At 43.7% G+C, this 17,771-nt stretch overlaps 1 long non-coding RNA gene across 1 annotated transcript; it reads left to right on the top strand.

The window, feature by feature from the left end:
- Positions 1 to 3,863: 3,863 nt before the first annotated feature.
- Positions 3,864 to 10,097, top strand: LOC134297749 (uncharacterized). The gene is made up of 2 exons (XR_010004614.1): positions 3,864 to 8,032; positions 8,174 to 10,097. It is a non-coding gene; the product is annotated as an uncharacterized LOC134297749 (long non-coding RNA).
- The last annotated feature ends 7,674 nt before the right edge of the window (positions 10,098 to 17,771 follow it).

Genomic DNA, 17,771 nt, shown 5'->3' with positions numbered 1-17,771 from the left:
AATATATATAATTCTACAGGCTGGTTAGTGATCATGACACTATGTAACACAATTTAAAAAAATACTGTTCCTCGTTTGAAAGTATAATTTCCTGTTTAATTGTGTAGTACTTACTTTGAAAGTAGTTGTTATACTCCAGAAACTTCATTTTTGAAGTTATGTTGAATTGATTGAGACTCGATGAGATATTCATTGAAATACTAGAGCAAAATGTGCTTCAAGATGTCCTGCAAAAACAAAAGTTTTATAATTAATGAACTTTTTCCATATGTTTTCCATATATTTTATGATAGAACCGATTAGGAAATGACATTTATAATCCAGGGACCAAAATCGTGTTACATAGTGTAATCATTCATACTAGAAAGAGAAAATGTGAGAGATTTCCCATATGCTTTCTCTGAAGAGAAGTGGTATCATGAACATCATGTAGTAAAAATATGCTTGCAATGAGGTCAAATGGTGTGATGTCATGACCATCACGTAATTAAAATATGCTCGCAATGAGATCAAACGGTGTAACATTATGAACATCATATAATTAAACATGTTTGTAATGAGATCAGATCGTGTGACGTAATGAACATCGTGTAATGAAAACATGCATACAATGAGATTGAAGAGTGTGACGTAATGAACATTACAACCCTATGCAGGTCAGATGTCAGTCTCCTTGAATTCATTGGGGCTTTTGTTGTTGTTGTTGTTGTTGTTGTTGTTGTTGTTGAGTGCCTTCAAGTCATTTCTGACTTATGGCAACCCTAAGGTGAAACTATTACAGGGTTTTCTGGAGCTGAGTGTATGTGATTCACCTAAGGCAGTGGTTCCTAACCTGTGGGCCTCCAGGTGTTTTGGACTTCAGTTCCCACAGTTCCTAACAGCTGGTACTGTAAACTGGCTGGGATTTCTGGGAGTTGAAGTCCAAAACATCTAGAGGCCCAAAGGCTGGGAACCACTGACCTAAGGTCACTCAGCAGGTTTCCATGGCTCAGTGAGGAATCAAAGCCTGGTCTCAAGAGTCATAGTCCAATGCTCCAACCATTGTATCATACCGTCTCCCACTTGGGATTTCTCCCAGGTACATAGGTATAGGATTGCATCCTGAAAAGACAATTTGAAAGCAGACTTTTCAAGATAATTTCAATTGCTTTTTTTGGTCAAACAAGGAAAGTCATGCTGCATTAAATCAAATTTCAACTTGTCGAAGGCTTTCATGGCCAGAATCACTGGGTTGCTGTGAGTTTTTCGGGCTGTAAGGCCACGTTCCAGTAGCATTTTCTCCTGACATTTCACCGGCACCTTTAGAAGTTTGTTGGAAATAAGGCAAGTGGAGTGGGTATACAGTAGAGTCTCACTTATCCAACATAAACAGGCCGGCAGAACGTTGTATAAGTGAATATGTTGGGTAATAAGGAGGGATTAAGGAAAAGCCTATTAAACATCAAATTAGGTTATGATTTTACAAATTAAGCACCAAAACATCATATTATACAAAAAAATTGACAGAAAAAGTAGTTCAATATGCAATAATGCTATGCAGTAATTACTGTATTTACGAATTTAGCACCAAAATATCACGATATATTGAAAACATTGACTACAAAAATGTGTTGGATAATCCAGAATGTTGGATAAGTGAGACTCTACTGTATATCTGTGGAATGTCCAGGGTGGGAGAAAGAACTCTTGTCTATTTGAAGTAAGTGTGAATGTTGCAATTAGTCAACTTGATTAGCATTGAGAAGCCTTGCAGCTGCAAAGTCAATTAGTGAGGCTATTTGCATAGAGGTAGCCTGGCTGTTGTGCTTGGAGTCATCACCTGTTTGGGAGATATTAACTCCCAAACTTGCACTTGGATGTTTGCTGTCTAGAATTCCCATTTCTGAATGTTGTTCTTTATTTACTGTCTTGATTCTAGTGTTTTTTAATACTGGTAACCAGATTTTATTCATTTTCATGGTTTCCTCCTTTCTGTTGAAATTATCCACATGCTTGTGGATTTCAGTGGCTTCTCTGTGTAGTCTGACACGATGGTTGTCAGAATGGTCTAGCATTTCTGTGTTCTCAAATAATATTCTGTGTCCAAGTTAGTTCATCAAGTGCTCTGCTATATTGACTTTTCTGGTGGAATTAGTCTGCAGTACCTTTCATGTTCTTTGATTTGTTTTTAGGTGCCGTGTTTGGTGGTCCCTATGTAGACTTGCCCACAGCTGCACAATATACGGTAGACTCCTGCAGTGGTTAGAAGATCCCTCTTGTCCTTTGCTGAACATAGCATTTGTTGAATTTTCTTAGCAGACTGTTTGTAGGTTGTGTTTCTTCATCAGCTTCCCTATGCTGTCAGTGGTTCCCTTGATGTATGGTAAGAACACTTTTCCTCTGAATAGATCTTTCTCTTTACTCCCATGACTTGTTCTTGGTCTTGCAGCTCTTGGAATAGAATACCCATTGGCTTGTAAAGTCCAGTTTAGGTGGTTAATGTTACAGATTGATGATGATAAATGGAAGCTCTAACATCTGCCCGCGATTCAGAGTCACCCACAGAACAATAACATGCCACTCCGGTTTGCAGAATAAAATTACAAGAACTTTACTATCTCCAAGAGATAAAAAACAGTAGTATTTACAATGGTCCCTCTGATCACTTACCGACGTCCATAGTCATAAACAGTTCTTTCTCAGTCCACAAATCTGCTTCAGGGAAGAATACAGTCCTGGTTCTTCACCCTCTTTTCTCAGCAGCAAGCAGGCCTCAAAATAGCAAGGCCTCTCTGAGTACTTCTTTCTTCACCAGCAGTACTCAGTCAGCACTGAAAAACTTGTCCAAACTGGTCCTGCAGCAGCAGAACAGAAACTGTATCAAATCAATCCCCAGGTCTTTGCAGGCTCAGCCAATCAGCTTCATGCACTTAATTTTCCAGTTAACACACACAGCACTTTGCCATTGCAAACCATGACAGTTCAGCTCACCTTGGAGGAGGTGGGGTTCACAGATCCGGTTTGTGCAGTTTACAGGGGCTTTGATTGTACCTCTTTTTTGACCTGGGTTATGGTTGGAGTTTTTATGAAGTTTTCTCAAAGTGCATAGGTTTTCTGTAAACTGTAATCTGTAAACAAATTTCAACTGCTTCCTTCCTAAAACAGCCCTCACAATTTCTTAATTGTAGAAATAGGTTGTGAGTGTCTTAGTAACCACTAGAGGGCAGCATGATCCTTCAAAAGTTCCCTCACACTGGCCAGCTGGGATCTCGAATGTACAAAGACATTAGAAACTATTATCAGCTTAGTGCTGCTTTTGTGAAAATGGTTCCATCAAAGGGCAGTGGGGTTGTGCCATGAGCTCTTGAATTGAATCTTGAACAAAATGCCATCTTCTCCAATAGCCTTTGTCAGAAATAATCCTACATTTTTGCCTCCAGTTTGCAGCTTGGAGCGCGGTTCGATTGTGTGCTTACAGTGTCAGCGGGAGCTTACTGAAGCTGTCCTTCAGATTCCAACTTTTCCCCCTCTGCAGGTTTCTGAGACTGAAATCTCTTTATAGAGAGGTTTTAGATGCCTTGATGCCTCAGGCTTTGTGAAAATGCCATACTCCCCTACCCCTTTGGAAATCTAGGGCAAGGAACATGATGCACATCTTGCGAGGGCCTCTTACATATGATTCCTCTCCCAAACCTGTATAAATATGCTTTTTAACTCGAGGCTTTAATATCACTCTATTGGAGGCATGGGTAAACTTCAGCCCTCCAGATCAGTGGTTCTCAACCTTGGGTCCCCAGATGTTTTTGGCCTTCAACTTCCAGAAATCGCAACAGCTGGTAAACTGGCTGGGATTTCTGGGAGTTGTAGGCCAAAAACCTCTGGGGACCTGTGATCGAGGTGACCTCCCCTCCAGGACTTTGTAAAAGATAGTTCAAAAATCAAGACTTTATGTTCTATATTCCATATATTTATAGTAGAAGGTGATTGAGACTTTTTACTGGAGTTTACTGTGGATTATCCCTGCATTCTGAGGCAAGAGATAACAACTTCATGAATTGTAAAATCATGCTGCTAAAACTCCACTTCTATGACTTTCCATATTGGGTTCCCCAGATGTTGTAAACCTCGTTCTTATCAAATGTTTTCAATTGTTTATATCATCCATGGTTCCCCTTTGTGCAATGTAACCCCCCCTCTATGGATTCTCCTTTATTTCCTTGAAATCTATCTATCTGCCTATATGTATTTGTACTCTTTGGGATCCCCGGAAAATATGTATTTTTCCCAGCAGGGTTTATGTTCCAACTTTATTTTAATTTTCATTTTATCCCATATAATTGTCAAATCATGAAATCAAATGGGAAATATTATGACCCCAACGTGAACCTTAGCCCCATGACCCAGACCTCCCTTCCCAAAAACAAAAGGATAATCTGCCACAGTTTAATCCAATCTCATTCCGATCGCATGGACAATATAGGGTTTGAGTCACCAAATTCCTAAAGGTGACTCGCCCCCAAGGCAAACATTGTCATATCCCAGGCCAGGACGCCTCAGGAAGGCCCCCCTGTGGAGCCCGTCAATGACGGCTCATCACCACCCTTCTTCACTTCCCGTCTGACACCCCAAGACACATCTAAAATCTGTGAACGTGACAGGACCCCGGACATCCTTGATGGGTGCCATTAATTCCTTTAGAAATCGGCTGGGCCAGAATTAATCTGATATTTCCTGTCCTGTCACCTCATTGTTTCAATAGCTCCCGCCTCCTCCTCTCTGATTGGCCCGATTGGGGACAAAAAGCGGCTCCCCATTGGGCCAGCAGAGCAAGGCGGGAAACGAAAGCCCGCCTCGTTCAACCTCCCAGCCTATCCGCGATCAGATGGGCGGGGGAGCGGGGCGGGAAATTCAAAGGGCTGTCAGACCAAAACATTGTATAAATATGGCTTTATTTGAAACATATGTTACGCTAGTAGACTGAATGATCGGTACTAGTGTCCTTTTCAGCTGAATCGCTAAATAAAGACTCCTTGGCGGATTTTCCTTCATCTTTGGCGGACCTTCTTCATTTCGGCTCCAGGTTGTATTGCGGCTCATATTCTCCTTTTGGCTTCGCCAAGGTCCGTTCCCTCAGGACCGGGTCGGGTCTCTCCTTAAGGGCCCGATCCCCTAAAACGCGGTCGACAACATAATTTGGCTTTACCACGAAGGGACTTGCTTGGAAGTTCCAAAAATCAATTTTTTAGGCTAAAATTCCAAGCGGCGACCTTGGTCCAGATATTCTGGAACAGGTTGGGGAGAGAAACGGCTGCAAGGAGGGCCCTCCGACCAACAATTTGACCTCATTTCACATCCAAATTTCTCTGGCAGTCCCTTTCTCTCTCTAGATCTGATTCAGGGTACTGAACAAAGGAGCCAGATAGGAGGAAGCAGATTTTTAGCTCCTCGAAGGAAAGGCGCCAACGTGAAACAGGGGACGCCCTGTAAAAAATAAAAGGGAACCGGCCCCGTTGTTGAGACCCAGGTGGGCGGAGCCCTGGAGGTATTGCACTTCGGATCAGGGCTCGGTAACAAATTCCTGGTGAAACGCGGGAACATCTGGCACCCGGGGGGCGTGTGAGAACAGTCTGGCTTGTAAGATTACAGGTTCAAGGATCGTGGGGTAGGGGAACAGTTGTGTTCCCGGGGCACCTGCGGATTCCACGAACGCCAGCCATTCAGCCTTGGTGAAAGGAACTCTTGAAAGGACGAGCTGACCTGGCCGGTTGGGTGAGTCGTTACTCCATTAACTGTCAGGTACTGGGCAGGGGCTGAGCCAAGGATGGGTGTTTGTTCAGCACGTCTAGGGTGTCCCACCCCAGCAGACATCCCCAGGGATTCTCCATTGGGCAAGATCCTGGCCAATTGGGGTGGGCTTTGCATCGAAAAACATGGTGCAGGCCAGGTTGGGCTAACTCAGAGCACATAAGTGGCCCCTTGTGGCCCTTGAAGGGGGAACAGCTTGCCCCCCCCCTTGCTCGAGTCGCCGAATTCGGAGTGTTGACCAAAGGTGACTCGCCAGGGGGAGGGCAAGTGGTCCCAACTTGCTTATGCTGCGATGTTCATGGCCTTAAGCCAGAGGGAGAGTGGAAGGGGAGAGGGGGTCCAAGTCTTCCCATGCAGGGACGTGGGCTCCAAACCTACCCTCCTCAGAAGCTCCTCTCTAGACCTACTTCCCCTTACCCCCTCCTCCAGAGGATTTTCTGGACACATTTGCTTGCCCTCTCCCCCAATCCCTATCCCTACTTTTTCTCCTCACCCTGAGTCCTACACTGATCCAGGACTCCCAAATTGGCCTTCCAAGGGAACCCTTACTTCAGGGATTCCCCCCCAAGAAATTCCCCTCCAGAGAGTTCAGCCCAGTCTAACGTGAAGGAGGGCTCCCAGCCCCCTCCCCTCTCACCCCGAAACACACCTGATCCAAAACACTGTTCCTCTTCTCAAGTCACACTCTCTCAGCCCCCATCCCAGCCGTTCCTTTGAAGCCTGATGCCCCCCCCCCAAATTGTATCTGCCCCTGCCACTCAACTCCTGCCACATTCTGAGTTTTCCTCAGATGGGAAGAATCGCCCCACCATCCCCCTCCTTCTCTTGCCCCCACCAGGCCTTCTCTCTCTCTCTCTCTCTCTCTCTGCGCTCATTCCTCTCTTGGAGAGAGAGGAGAAGGAGGGGCCGCGGGGAGATTGTGCAAAGAGGACACTTTTTTCCTCTTCCTGTTTTTGGAGGGGCAAAGGGGGGAGAAGATTCAGTCCTGAAGCCTGCCACCAAGATCTATAGTTCTCCAAGGATTGCTTCCTTCTTTCAAATCAAATCTTCTCCAACTTGATATTCTGCCTTGCCTACCCTCAAATTGTACCCTTTTTTTCTTTTCTCTCTCTCACTCTTCCCCGGCCTGAGTGAAAATCTCTCTCTCTCCCTCAAATCTCAAATCCATTTCTCCTCTCCTTCCTCTCTTCTCACCTTTTAAAAATCCCTTATTTCCCTTTGTTCCCATTTTCTAGACACTATCCCTAAGATTTTATATTTCCTTTGGTCCTTACAAAAGGGGGGAGGGGGGGCCATTCCTTTAGCCGCTTCTGTTTCTTAATTTCCCCTTTTTCTTTCTCTCCCATCTGGGAAGCATGGCAAAGGATTTGGGTGGGGGAGGGGGACTCCCAGAAAAGTGTTGGTTAAATTTTGTGTGTTTATGTAATGTGTGGGCTGTATACTCTTCTCTACTCACCCCTTTGCCTTAAAAGCCACCAGTGATATATAGTTTTCTGGGAAGGAGGGCTGGAATGGACTAGCTTAGTGCTATGCTCTCTCTCTCTCCCTTTTCTTCTGTGCCATCTCACCTCCCTATTTTCAAAGGTTCAAGCCCTAATATTTTGTGAGACCCCCCCCCCCCCAGAGAAAACCTGCTGCTTCTGTGGTTTTAACTTTTTCTTGTCTCTCTCTCCTCAAGCCTCCCTTATCTTAGAGAGAAAAGGGGGGGGATGGAAGAATTGATGTATTTTTCTATATGTGAGTTTTTTTTTCTCTCTCTCTCTCTTCCACTTCATGTTTTCCTAGGCCAAAATGCACTTCAACATTCTCCTTTTTCAAAGCTCCCCCCCTTCCTTCCCAGCATCCCCATTTCTCCTTATAAACATTCAGTCAAAATCCTGGTTTACTTTTATAGTAAAGGCACTCTTTCACTCTCCACAGTTCCCCAACAATCTCCTTTCTTCCTTTCGGGTCCTTCTCCCTCCCTTTCCCTGAGTGCATGCGTGTGAATGTTTTAAAAATCCCTCTAACTGCCTTTAATTATGAGGGGGGGCAGTACAGAGTCCAGGGGACCTTCCAGGCACAGCTGAAGAGATCCAGAGGACCGGACCCAACCACCTGACTGAGGACATCAGACCAGACTGCAAGACCCATAATCCATACCTGCCACCATGAACAGTTCTAAGACCTGGGTAGGGGCTCTCGGAGTGCGCTGTGGATTTCATGCAGCAGCTAGAACCCAGAGGCCATTGGAGATGGTCCTGTGAGGGTAAGCCCGGACCCCCAGTCACCCAGAAGAGACAGCCCCACCTGTGGCTGATCTGAGACCCCTACGGGGGAAGCAGCCCCATCTGCCTGGCTCAGGGGCCAGAGACTAAGACACTGCTGAAAGGATTCTTGCGCATGGCAGGCTTTTATGGCCAGACCACCGTATGGTGCCCTCCAGCTGGCCTGGTTCTGCCCTGGCAAAGGGCTACTGAGTGCAGGTCTGCCTTTGACGCTGCCAAGGAGGCCCTCATGACATCACCAGGGGACAGAATTGGCCGCCATGGCAGAAGATGTCCCAGAAGAAATGAACAGGATTCTACCAGTGACCACCATGAGGGAAGGATGTTCCACTTTCACCAGAGCTGTGCCAAAGAAGGACCCCAGGACTGCTGGAGCCCTCACAAGGTATGAGTGACTTCCCTGACTAACCCCACCACGGGAGGGAGGGGGGCTTATAATCTGTCCTTAGTTTCCCTAGGCACTCTCTCCTTTCCGTCTCCTCTGTTGGAGTGCTGGACCTGCCTGCAGTCACCAGGAGGCGCCGTGCTGTGAGGCGCAGAAGCTGTGCCCAGTTGCCCCCCAGCTGCCAACTACAAAGGGGGGCCCAAGCTGCAGCCAAGAAAAGGCAGCCAAATGGGAGTACTGCATCACAGCCTCCATCATCCCCAGCCCTCACCTCCTCCACCTTCATGCTCCATTTCCCATGACTCCAGACCAAGGGACATCTGTTTCAACACCATGGGATCACCCACCACTGACTGAACCTCAGCTTTCACCTCTTCAAGCTCCTGCCCTCCAACAAAAAGGCACAATCTGATCTACCAAGGCAGAGGCCCTGCATGCAGTGAAATGTCGGGGCTTTGGGAAATGTTCATAGCCATTTCCAAGCCCCGAAGGGGGGAAAATGTGATCGAGGTGACCTCCCCTCCAGGACTTTGTAAAAGATAGTTCAAAAATCAAGACTTTATGTTCTATATTCCATATATTTATAGTAGAAGGTGATTGAGACTTTTTACTGGAGTTTACTGTGGATTATCCCTGCATTCTGAGGCAAGAGATAACAACTTCATGAATTGTAAAATCATGCTGCTAAAACTCCACTTCTATGACTTTCCATATTGGGTTCCCCAGATGTTGTAAACCTCGTTCTTATCAAATGTTTTCAATTGTTTATATCATCCATGGTTCCCCTTTGTGCAATGTAACCCCCCCTCTATGGATTCTCCTTTATTTCCTTGAAATCTATCTATCTGCCTATATGTATTTGTACTCTTTGGGATCCCCGGAAAATATGTATTTTTCCCAGCAGGGTTTATGTTCCAACTTTATTTTAATTTTCATTTTATCCCATATAATTGTCAAATCATGAAATCAAATGGGAAATATTATGACCCCAACGTGAACCTTAGCCCCATGACCCAGACCTCCCTTCCCAAAAACAAAAGGATAATCTGCCACAGTTTAATCCAATCTCATTCCGATCGCATGGACAATATAGGGTTTGAGTCACCAAATTCCTAAAGGTGACTCGCCCCCAAGGCAAACATTGTCATATCCCAGGCCAGGACGCCTCAGGAAGGCCCCCCTGTGGAGCCCGTCAATGACGGCTCATCACCACCCTTCTTCACTTCCCGTCTGACACCCCAAGACATATCTAAAATCTGTGAACGTGACAGGACCCCGGACATCCTTGATGGGTGCCATTAATTCCTTTAGAAATCGGCTGGGCCAGAATTAATCTGATATTTCCTGTCCTGTCACCTCATTGTTTCAATAGCTCCCGCCTCCTCCTCTCTGATTGGCCCGATTGGGGACAAAAAGCGGCTCCCCATTGGGCCAGCAGAGCAAGGCGGGAAACGAAAGCCCGCCTCGTTCAACCTCCCAGCCTATCCGCGATCAGATGGGCGGGGGAACGGGGCGGGAAATTCAAAGGGCTGTCAGACCGAAACATTGTATAAATATGGCTTTATTTGAAACATATGTTACGCTAGTAGACTGAATGATCGGTACTAGTGTCCTTTTCAGCTGAATCGCTAAATAAAGACTCCTTGGCGGATTTTCCTTCATCTTTGGCGGACCTTCTTCATTTCGGCTCCAGGTTGTATTGCGGCTCATATTCTCCTTTTGGCTTCGCCAAGGTCCGTTCCCTCAGGACCGGGTCGGGTCTCTCCTTAAGGGCCCGATCCCCTAAAACGCGGTCGACAACAGACCCAAGGTTGAGAACCACTGCTCCAGATGTTTTGGACTTTGACTCCCAGAAATCCCAGCCAATTTATTGCATGTAAAGAAGAGGGTTTTTATCCTTGAAAACTCATACTAAAATAAAAACCAGTTAGTCTTAAATGTGCTGCTACATTCCTTCGCCAACCACTTTCTCCTTTTTAGTTTGGGGAGGTATATTTAAGCCCCTTCCACACTATATCCCAGGATTTGATCCCAGATTATCTGCTTTAAACTGGACTATATATGTCTCCAATGCCAGATAATCTGGGATAAGAAGATAATTTGGGATCAGATCCTGGGATATAGGGGCAGTGGGGAAAGGGCCTTAGACTTCCCAGCCAGAGTGCAATTGAGACCCCTTCTATACTGCCATATAATCTAGATTACCAAATCAGATAATCCAGATTATCTGCTTTGAACTGGGCTATATGAGTCTACACTGCCATATAATCCAGTTCAAAGCAGATAATCTGGATTTTATATGGCAGTGTTGAAGGGGCCTGAGGCACATCCCTCAGCTGCCTTATCTGTTATAGTTCTAAACAAAGTATGACTAAACTAAATTGTCTTCGACAGAGAAGTTGGAATTTTTTTAAAAAATGAAAAGAAATGAAAACAAGAGTGGAATTTGTATCTGTTTTTACTTTAAACCTGATATATGAAGGAGGACAGGATTCCATCCATTCACATTATAGAGCAATTTAAAAGAATGGCCTTGCTCCAGAATATGTTCTATATTCTTTGAATAACGTCTTGCTCACAATCACGTCCCACTTTTAGGTGGTCAGTTTGAAAATGAATTCTTGTTATTGTATATTCTTTTTGTGGATGGAGTGGTGACACATGATAACCGAGTCCCGATATTTTAAAATCTGGTTCACTTTCAGATGTGAAGTGGATCTAATAATCCTATATATGGATCCATTCAAACTGCCATTCTACGTCTTGAGATTGGTGACAGTTTGCCAGTTTTTCCTTCCCCTCCACCTGTGTTTCTCGAACTTACTTGAACAGCAGATATTGCTAAGACAGGATGTCCACTCCCTGATAGACAAACCTAGACAGCATTGATATTTATGTATTAAACCTGATGCTTCCTCCAGATCAAGTTGCTTGTCTTTTAGTCTTGCTCAAGTGGGAAACCCATGTAATGAGAAATTGCGAGAAAGAAGAAATCATCTTTTCCATCTTAGAAGAAAGGTGTTTCCAAGGAAACACAGTTTGAACCTGTGCCTCTGAACTGCTTTGCCTTCCGCGACTGGGTAAAATCTCCTTCCAAAAACTGCCAAATGAGTCATAAGGGTAGTGAAGCTGCTTTATGCTCAATGAACCATGGTGCCAAACAAATGTGTTCCCTCCTCATCAGTTTGTACCAATTTCCCCGTCCTTCTTTTTCACCTCTGGAGAGCAGAAGGAGGTTTATGTTTCTGAAATACAGGGCCCAGTTCTGTTCCAGCCCCTCTTGCTTCCCCTGCCTTGGATTTACTGAGCAGATATCTTAGCTGCCAGCTTTGGTTTGAACATGCCTTCGCCTCCTTAATACAAGCCATATTTCAGACCCTGGTGGCTTGGACCATGCTGGGGAAAAGGCAGAGCAAGATTCAGAGCCAGCCAAAGGATGGTAGTATTTTGCGGCTGTCAGGGTGCTATTTTAAGTTTGGGGGTTGTGAGTGGATTTACTACTTGTTATTGTGGCTATTATTCTGCCTGATGTATCGCTAGAGTCTCCTGGCAATCGGAGGTGCAGCTGCTGCCATTCCCTGTTAAGGCTTTACAGCTTTGCTTTCCCAACGGAGCAGGGCACAGAAGGAACAAAGCAGGCACAAGGCATTGCATCCTGTATTTTGGCTGGATAAAGATAATGTCGGAGGCAGGTAATGATGAGACGCCAAGCTAAACTGCACCATCCACAATGCAGAAGGTGGGAAATCCCAGTGGCCAGTGAAAGGAACTATCCAGACTTAGCAGGAAGAACATGGGAAGGGGTCATTTTACAGGTCAATGCTGACCACATGACCTTGGAGGTGTCTACGGACAACACCGGCTCTTCGGCTTAGAAATGGAGATGAGCGCCAACTCCCAGAGTCAGACATGACTGGACTTAACGTCAGGGGAAACCTTTACCTTTTATGGGATATGCAACCTCTGCCCTATGCTAGCCTTGCCCAACAGATATGTTAGACCATGGGTGTAGCCACACTATAGAATTATTATTATTATTATTATTATTATTATTATTATTATTATTATTATTATTAGTGATACAAAGACATAGTATGACACAGCAAACGAGAGCTATATGCTGGATTCCGTATCACAAAATCACAAGTCGAACACTTTCCAAGCGTTTAGGACTGTGTGATGTATTTTCGGATGATGCGTACAGATCCAAGTAAGGTGGCCTTTTGCAGTTGATAGATCGTAATTTTGCCAATGTTTATTGTTTCCAAATGTCGGCTGAGATCTTTTGGCATGGCACCCAGTGTGCCAATCACCACCAGGACCACCTGTACTGGTTTATGCCAGAGCTTTTGCAGTTCGATTTTGAGGTTCTAATAACGACTGAGTTTGTCCTGTTGTTTTTCATCAATCCGACTGTCACCTTGTATAGCGACATCAATAATCCAAACTTTTTTCTTTTCCACAACCGTGAGGTCTGATGTGTTGTATTCCAAAACCTTATCAGTCTGGATTCGAAAGTCCCACAGTATCTTTGCGTGCTCATTTTCCACTACCTTTGAAGGATTGTGATCCCACCAGTTCTTTACTGCTGGGAGGTGATACTTGTGACATAAGTTCCAATTAATCATTTGAGCCACATAGTTGTGCCTCTGTTTGTAGTCCATCTGTGCAATTTTCTTGCAGCAGCTGAGGATATGATCAATAGTTTCATTAGCTTCCTTGCACAGTCTGCATTTTGGGTCACTAGCTGATTTTTCGATCTTTTGCATTTGTTCTGATGGCTTGCTCCTGGGCTGCAAGAATCAGGCCTTCTGTCTCCTTCAGGGTTCCATTGGTGAGCCATAGCCAGGTCTTCTCCTTATCAGCTTTTCCTTCAATTTTGTCAAAGAACTTTCCATGCAATGCTTTGTTGTGCCAGCTGTCAGCTCTAGTTTGTAGTGCAGTCTTCTTGTACTGATTCTTTGTCTGCTGTGCTTTGAGGAGTTTCTGATTTTTGACTTCAATCAAAGCAGGTTTTTCACTTTCCTTTACATATTCTGCCAAGGCATGTTCTTCTTCTTTTACTTGTAAGAGTCTTCTGCCACCAGATCTTCTAGGCAGATATAGACAGTCAACATTATTATTATTATTATTATTATTATTATTATTATTATTATTATTATTATCATCATCATCATCATCATCATCATCATCATCCATCATCATCATCATCATCATCATCGTTTCAATGGCTGGATGGCCATCTGTTGGAGGTGCTTTGATTGTGTTTTTCCTGCATGGAAGAAAGGGGTTGGAGCAGATGGCCCTAGGGGTCTTCCACCGAACTACTGTTAAGTTTATGTTGATTAAAATTGTTCTTCATTTTTAATAGTGTATATTTCTTGCACTGTGTGAATTAGTTCACATAAACACTCTCCATCCATCTGCCACTGGCCTGGCCCATGCCTGATATATAAACATTATATATAATATAATATATAAACATTTCTTGGGGCTACACAAGAAACATTTGCTTCAAAAAGGGCTCAGTGGCTGAAAAAAAAAAATGAGAACTCCTGGTTTAAAGACCTCATGTAGCACCATGGAGAAGAAGACCTACAAGCGACTCTAAACACCTTTCAGAAGCATACAAGAAGCTTGGCCTCTCACTGAACATCGAGAAAACCAAAGTGCTTTCCAGCAGGCACTAGCCAATCCCTCTACGAGGCCAGAAATACAGCTTAATGGTGTAATATTTGAAAATGTTGACAATTTCCGCTACCTTGGCAGCCACCTCTTCACAGAAGTCAACATTGACATTGAAATACAACACTGCCTGATTTCTGTGGATGCAGCATTCTTCCAAATGAAGCAGAGAGTGTTTGAGGATCGGGACATTCGTAGGGATATCAAGGTGCTTGTTTATAAAGCTATTGTTCTTCCAACCCTGTTATACGCCTGCGAAACATGGACTGTCTACAGACATCACACTCAACTTCTGGAACGATTCCACTAGTGTTGCCTCCAAAAAATCTTGCAAATCTCTTGGGAAAACAGGCAGACAAATGTCAACATGCTGGAAGAAGCAAAGACCTTCCATCTGGAATCTGTGCCCTCCTTGTGGAAGAACATGCGGGTCAAGAATAGGACTCTACAGTCACCTATGTACCCACGGCCCAGACACTACACTTGGAGGACCATCATACTCAGACAACGAGAGATCGCCTAAATAAGTATGTAAGTAAGTAAGTAGCACCAAGGTGATAGTAAGCTCCAGGCAGCAATTTTCCAAAAGGAATGCTTCAGCCCCCCTCTAAAAGTAATAAATAGTAAATGTAATATTTAAAAAGTTAAAAGCCATTCACCTAGTTCCTTTACTTTTACTCTCTTCCATTAGTGAAACTACAACTAGCTAGACATTACTTTCAAGATGCAAAGGAACAGGGTTGCTGGATTACAGTTTTGATGCAATGTCCGACAACCTTTACTGGAGAAAGAAATTAATTGCAGATAACATGTTAGTGGTAATTCATTGCCTCCAGGATCAGGGCTGATGAAGAGCTCTGGATCTGAGAAGGGTTAATCTCTGCAATGTGAAAGGTATACCTTAAAAGAGGGCAGGCAGAAAGCCCCCTGCAAACCAGTTGTCCAGGAATCAACACAAAGTGACAGGGCTGACTCTCATCTGAAACAGAGCAGACCTCTTTGTAGCTTATTTGGCTTTTGCGCCATTTTACTCTTTCAGAGTGAGGCTCTGGAGGCACTGGAAACATGTCAGGCGGATGGAAATGTCAGGAAGTGACAGGCTGTTGTGGCTCCAGGGACAGGGAAGCTACTACTAGCTTGCTGCCCCCTCTACTTTTAGCTGGTTTCCCGGGAAAGCGTATTTTAATAGCTCGCATCACAGCTGCAGAATGGAAAGGCAAGGCTGCTGGGCATTGCTGGCAGATCATTTCCTTTGCCATCACCGTCTCTTTCTGGGCAGTGTAATAAAGCCAGCTGGACACTTGGCTAGCCAGCCAAATGCTTTTTTTTTTTTTGCAACAACCTTCTCCCAGCACAACTGTAGTATGCCTTTGTATCCATGTGTCACAAGATGAAATATGAATACACTATATGGTTTGAATGGAAATTAGTAGAAGGAAGGAATGAATGAGAGTAAATAATTTTGAAAACACCAATTCTAAGATTAAGGCCTGCAATGACTAACTGCCTGCTTGCTGAATTGTAATTAAAACCTGCTAATGAGAACTGAAATGGTAAACTGTGATAAGAACTGTGACAGTGATAAGAGAAATGTTTACATGAAGTTAAGGAAATGTTTACAACTGTTAAGAAGGAAGTCAACACAAGGTTAACACTAGTCAAGAAGAATCAACATGTGGTCCAGGAAACTGAGATAGAATAAATATCTATTCCAGGATGGAAGACGTCTATCATTCATTTACAACTTTGGGCAACATTAGAAAAATATTGCTATATAAGTGACCTTATGACAATTCAGAAATTGTATGCACTAGTCAATGGTCAATAAACAGATATAAAATATAAACTTATATTGAATGAAGTACAATCAGTACAGAATTTACAATGTAATGTTAATGTTCCATACATCAAAATGAATATATAACTGAACAATGCTTGTTCTATACATAAGTTTTCATTTGTTAAATCAATCAGTTGAACTGAAGAGCATGTAGAACACATGACCGGTTTCGACTTAGTCTTCTTCAGGTGAGTTTATCTGAGAAAATTATAATGAATTAACAGGAGCATATAACATATCCACAGAAATATAATTATAAATCTGATATAAGTACTCACAATTGTACATTCACATGAAACACACTTTACATTCTTCTCTCAAGTTTATCTTTTTACAAAGGTGGGTACTAAACCAAAGGAACAAACAGTGGCAATAACACAATCAAAAGCTTTTAGATTTCAATTTAAAAAGTTTATATACATATCCGTATACTCAGAGTGTCTGTGAATTTATGTATTTCTATGATACTCTACTGACTCTTTGTTAATTCTTATAGCAAGTATAGAATGTTCTTTGGGAGTTGGTGTTTGGGAGTGGCAGATTTGCAAAGGAAGCAGTCTGGTCACTTTGGGCCTCCTTTTCTCAAGGGAAGAGAAAGGAGTGCATTTTGGAGTCATGATACGTGCTGCAGGGAGTCAGTTCTTCTGGAAATATTAGTGTGCTGGCAGGCTGCAGTGGAAGCAGAGCCGGGCCTAAGCAGGTGCTTCTCCAAGGAGGGAGAAAAGGATATGGTAATATTTGGATGCATGAGGAAGAATGCATGTACACGTGTGTGAATGCTGAGTGAAAATGTAACCCCCTTTTGTCTGTTTGTTAGCCAGTGTAATAGGTTGTTGTGAACCCAATGTAGTTACATAGAATCTGTATGTCTGTATGTCCAATGCCATTCCTTGTGTAAAAGTTCTGTAAAAGTTCTGATATACCTCTCATACTGAGATGGTAATAAAAAGAACCTATGCTTTAAGGTTATTGAAAAGTTATTCATAATACATGCTTGGAAACATTATTGTTGTGTGCCACAACTCCAGAATACTCCATCTGACAGGACCCCTGGGAGATTGGTGGCTAAGGAATTTGGAGAGTTTTCGTCCAACTCTCTGAATTCCTTAGCCATCGATCTTTTAGACTCATAGAATCTTATGACTTCATCACACACAATAAAATCTGCATTTCTACACATTTAAGGAACAGCAACCTACTGTGCTCTTCACACAACACAAGATTCAGCTGTGGCAGTGAGGTATTTTGCCGTTTCTAAAGTGTTGGTTTTTCTAATGATTCCCAAGTCAGTTGTCAAGTGACTTATATGCAGTCAAGGGTCTTGAGTGCAAACGACCTCAGTGCCACCTTAAGAAAGGTGCTTCTGTTTCTGTCAAAGGTGCTTGAAGGCAGGGCTGCCTTAAAGGATGCCCTTTTTAAAAATGTGCTGGTATCCTTGAAATGGGAGGAGTCATTGCCTGCCCATGTGATGGGAATTAACTTTAAAGCCAGAACCCCATGAAACTTCACCCTTTCTCCAGCTGTTTTCTCCAGCTCAATGTGATGAAGCCCACAGAGTTGAAAGAGAACAACAAGGGCCATTCAGTCCAACCTCTGCCATGCACTTTCATACAATCAAAGCCCTCCTGACAGTTGGCCATCTATCCTCTGTTTATAAACCTCTGGGGATCGATGAAAGTCATGGTGTCTCTGCTTTGGTTAGACCTCTTTACCTGGAATACTGTGTCCAATTCTGGCCACCACAGTTTAAAAGAGAAATTGACAAGCTGGAAGGTGTCCAGAGGAGGGTGGCTAAAATGATCAAAGGTCT

This window comes from Anolis carolinensis, chromosome 3 (assembly GCF_035594765.1).
Source record: "Anolis carolinensis isolate JA03-04 chromosome 3, rAnoCar3.1.pri, whole genome shotgun sequence".
Classification (NCBI taxonomy): Eukaryota; Metazoa; Chordata; class Lepidosauria; order Squamata; family Dactyloidae; genus Anolis; species Anolis carolinensis.
The sequence above is the reverse complement of the archived record's forward strand: the minus strand, read 5'-3'. Positions and strand labels throughout refer to the sequence as shown.